Genomic DNA, 4,884 nt, shown 5'->3' with positions numbered 1-4,884 from the left:
GAGACTGGGCAGTTATTAAAGTAGATTAGGAACGAAAAAATGTACTGGACTAACAGAAGGTGAAAACATTAATGGAATTAGAAGAATCTAGGCTGTAAAACCGGCATTTCAAAATAAGCCAAAAATCCCAAGGATTAAAACTGTAAATTCCAAGGAGATTTGAACCATTCAAAACACCCTAGTACAAGATCAGTCAGTTGTTCATCCGGTTTGAAATTTGGCTGTAACACAACAGGATGGCAACTGCAGTCCATGAAAGAAACACTTAACAATACGAACAGGAATTAAAATTTCAGAAGTTGTTGGAGAAACTCAGCAGGTTTGTCAATATCTGTGGGAAGATATCAGAGTTAAAGTTTTGAGTACAGTGACTCTTAATCAGAATTGTTAGTATCTAGCAAATAGTGGTATTTATGCTGAAGCCAAAGTTGTGGGGGTGGGATGGAGGCAGGTGTGCAGGAGGAGAGTGAGGAGGGTGAATATGGGGAAAGGTAAATGAATAGGTGGGAGATGGCACCCAGAGAAAAAGCGAGAGTAAATCAGAGATATGAAAGGGGTAGGTAAGCAAAGACATTATGGACAGCAGGCCAAGACAGAAGAAAATCTGAATAAGTGATAATGAGAACTTAGAATAAGAGACTATGCTAGAAGCTACCCATATCATAACAGGGTCAAATGTGGGTAGGTTAAAAACAGAAGGATGGAATCAGGCTCGAAAACAATGAAATCGATGCTGAGTCCTACAAGCTGCAAGGTCGCCAAGCAGAAAATGAGATGGTGTTCTTCGAGCTTGCAGTGAGGATCACTGTAATACTGTAGCAGGCCTTCCACAGAAATGTTGGACAGAGAACATGGTGTGTTGAATTGGCAAGCAACTGAAAGCTCTAGTTCATTTTCGCTGACCAAATGTAGGTGTTCTGCAAACCAATCATCCAGTCTGGCTTTCATCTCCCCAGTGTAGATGACACCGCATCATCAACAGGGAATACGGACATCTAGATTGCATAAAGTATAAGTAAATTTCTGTCTCACCTAGGAGGTATACCTAATGAAGAATCACCAGACTCGAAACTATAAGTTTATTTGCTTTCTTCCCACAGATGCTGCTAGACCTGCTGAGTATCTCCAGCAATTTCTGCTTTTGTTTCAAACCTCTAGCATTCGCAGTCCTTTATTTTGTTTTTATGATGTACAGTATTACTGATTGGACTAATCAGTGGCACCTCCGGACAAAGTCACCATCAGTATTACTGATTGGACTAATCAATGGCATCTCCGGACAAAATCACCATCAGTATTACTGATTGGACTAATCAATGGTACCTCTGGACAAAGTCACCATCACAAAATCTAGATATATCTGCAAATTACCAAGATATTGTAGAGATTCATAGATTTTCTTATTAGTGTAAACAGCTAAACTTACTTTTGAAAAAGAGCAAGATGTTAAGATCTTGCTTTTCAGAGAGCTCATCTTAAAGTCTCCATGTACGAAGTGTACATAATGTTCAGGCTCTGCTTGCCAGTTAGTTTTCCAAGGGTTTGCAAGTTGCTTTATTGTAAAGTTGATTTATTGTAAAGTTTGCTTCACAATTGATAAAGCATTTTTTATTATTTTTAAATAAACTAATCCAATAAATTAATCAATGCCCGATAAGCAATTTATTTTTAGCTCATCATTAACATGATAGCATTGCTTTGTTTATAAGTTCACATGTGGGTGAGGTGAATATTTGGCAAATTTTGAAAAACATACCTCGGGCGTCAGGGCCTCCATTTGTCGAGAGGTGGGAGCGAGAACCAAAGGGCTGCTGGGAAGGTGAGTGAAGCTATTTTAAAAACATACTCCAGACGTTAGGGCCTCCATTTGTCGAGTGGTGAGAGCGAGGACTAGAGGGCTGCTGGCCAGGTGAGTGAAATCATTTTATTTGGGTAGCGGCTGAACCCAAGACACTACACGCATAGTGTCTCCCACCTGCCCCCCTCCTCTAAGCAAAAAAGAAGGGATCCTGTGGTGAATTGATCAAGTAAAATTTTTCTATTTTTTTCTTGTTTTATCAAGTGATTTGGTGAAAACTTTCCTTTTTCATTTATCTAAGTAAAGACTAAAGTTAAATTTAAGGTTAAAAATGGCAGGAGATCTCAGACCCATGTTATGCTCTTCTTGCTCAATATGGGAGCTCAGGGTCGCAGCTGATGTCCCTGACTCCTTCACGTGCAGGAAGTGTGTCCAGCTGCAGCTGTTGTTAGACCGCACGGTGGCTCTGGAGCTGAGAATGGACTCACTTTAGAGCATACGTGATGCTGAGGAGGTTGTCAGATAGCATGTTTAATGAATTGGTCACACCACAGATTAGGATTGCTGAGGGAGACAGGAAATGGGTGACCAAAGGGCAGAGAAAGAGCAGGGGAGGCACTGCAGGTGTCCCCTGCGGTCATCTCATATTGTTTTGGATACTGTTGGGGGAAATGGCTACACCTGGGCCGCACTGGAACTAATGTCCTTGGGTGTGCGTTTGCTAACACTGTTGAGAAGGGTTTAAACTAATGTAGCAGGGGATTGAGAACCAAATGAGCTTAGAGGAGAGTAAGGAAGTAGTAAATAAGCATGTAAGGAGCAAGGTAATGAAGTCAGCGTGAATAAGGGGAAGAGTAGGCAGGGCGCAGATGATGAACACAAAGGGACTGGTGGTCTGAGGTGCATTTGTTTTAATGCGAGAAGTGTAGTAGGTAAGGCGGATGAACTTAGGGCTTTGACTAGTACCTGGGAGTATGATGTTATTGCTATTACTGAGACTTGGTTGATGGAAGAGCATGATTGGCAGCTAAACATCCCAAGATATAAATGCTTCAGGCAGGATAGTGGGTGGCACAGTGGCACAGTGGCACTGCTACCTCAGTGCCAGAGACCCAGGTTCAATTCCCACCTCAGGTGACTGACTGTGTGGAGTTTGCACATTCTCCCTGTGTCTGCGTGGATTTGCTCCGGGTGCTCCGGTTTCCTCCCACAGTCCAAAAATGTGCAAGTTAGATGAATTGGCCATGCTAAATTGCCCGTAGTGTTAGGTGCAGGTCTGGGTGGGTGCACTTCGGTGGGTCGGCGTGGACTTGTTGGGCTGAAGGGCCTGTTTCCATACTGTAAGTAATCTAATCTAATCTAAATGTAAGATAGAAAGGGAGGTCAAAGGGGGAGTTGCATTACTGGTCAAAGAAAATATCACAGCTGTGCTGAAAGAGGCACAATGGAAGATTTGAGCAGTTAGGCAATATGGGCAGAGCTCAGAAATAGGAAGTGTGCGGTAACAATGTTAGGGCCGTATTACAGGCTTCCCAACAGTGAACATGAGATGGAGGTACAAATATGGAAACAGATCATGAAAGATGTAGGAGCAACAGGGTGGTGGTTATAGGAGATTTTAATTTTCCCAACATTGACTGGGATTCACTTAGTGTTAGAGGTCTAGATGGAGCAGAACTTGTAAGGAGCATCCAGGAGGGTTTTCTAGAGCAGTATGTTAATAGTCCAACTTGGGAAGAAGGGGCCATACTGGACCTGGTGTTGGGGAATGGGCCAGGCCAGGTGGTGAATGTTTCAGTAGGAGATTACTTTAGGAATAGTGATCACAATTACATAAGTTTTAGAATACTCTTGGACAAAGATGAGAGTGGTCCTAAAGGAAAAGTGCTAAATTAGTAAAGGCTAACTATACCAAAATTCAGCAGGAGCTGGGGAATGTAGATTGGGAGCAGCTGTTTGAAGGGATATGTGGGAGGCTTTTAAAGAGCGGTTGATTAGAGTTCAGGAGAGGTATGATTCTGTGAAAATGAGGGATCGAAAATGACAAGGTTAGGGAACCATGGATGACAGGTGAAATTGTGAGATTAGCTAAGAGGTAAAAGGATCTGTACATAAGGTTTATGCTACTGAAAACAGACGAAGCTTTGGAAGAATATCAGGAATGTAGGACCAATCTGAAATAAGAAATTAAGAGGGCTAAAAGGCCATAAGATATCTTGAGCAAGAGGGTTAAGGAAAATCCCAAAACCTTTTATTCGCTTGTAAGGAGCAAGAGGGTAACTAGAGGAAGGGTTGGCCTGCTCAAGAACAAAGGAGGAAAGTTATGCGCAGAGTCAGAGAAAATGGCTGAAATTCTTAATGAGTACTTTGTGTTGGTATTCACCAAGTAGAGAAAGGATATTAAGGTTAGGGATAAATCTTTGCGTACTCTAGGTCAAGTTGGCATAAGGAGGAAGGAAGGTTTGGGTATTCTAAAAGGCATTAAGATAGACAAATCCCCAGGTCCGGATGGGATCTACCCCAGATTGCTGAGGGAAGGGAGAGAGGAAATAGCTGGGGCCTCAACAGATATCTTTGCAGCATCCTTGATCACAGGTGACGTCCCAGAGGACTGGAGAATTGCTAATGTTGTCCCCTCGTTTAAGAAGGGTAGCAGTGATAATCCAGGTAATAATAGACCAGTGAGCCTGATGTCAGTAGTATGGAAGCTGCTGGAGAAGATACTGAGGGATAGGATCTATTCCCATTTGGAAGAAAATGGGCTTACAAGTAATGAGCAGCATGGTTTTGTACGGGGAAGGTCATGACTTACAAACCTAATAGAATTCTTTGAGGAGTTGACAAAGTTGATTGATGGGGAAGGACTGTAGATGTCATTTACATGGATTTTAGTAAGGAGTTTGATAAAATTCCTTATGGTAGGCTGACGGAGAAGGTGAAGTTGCTTGGGGTCCAGGGTGTTCTAGCTAGATGCATAGAGAACTGACTGAGCAACAGGAGACAGAGAGTAGTAGTGGAAGGGAGTTTCTCAAAATGGAGAACTGTGACTAGTGGTCTTCCACAGGGTTCCATGCTGGGACCATTAT

Source organism: Chiloscyllium plagiosum, chromosome 2 (genome assembly GCF_004010195.1).
Source record: "Chiloscyllium plagiosum isolate BGI_BamShark_2017 chromosome 2, ASM401019v2, whole genome shotgun sequence".
NCBI lineage: Eukaryota > Metazoa > Chordata > Chondrichthyes > Orectolobiformes > Hemiscylliidae > Chiloscyllium > Chiloscyllium plagiosum.
Note: the sequence above shows the minus strand (reverse complement) of the source record.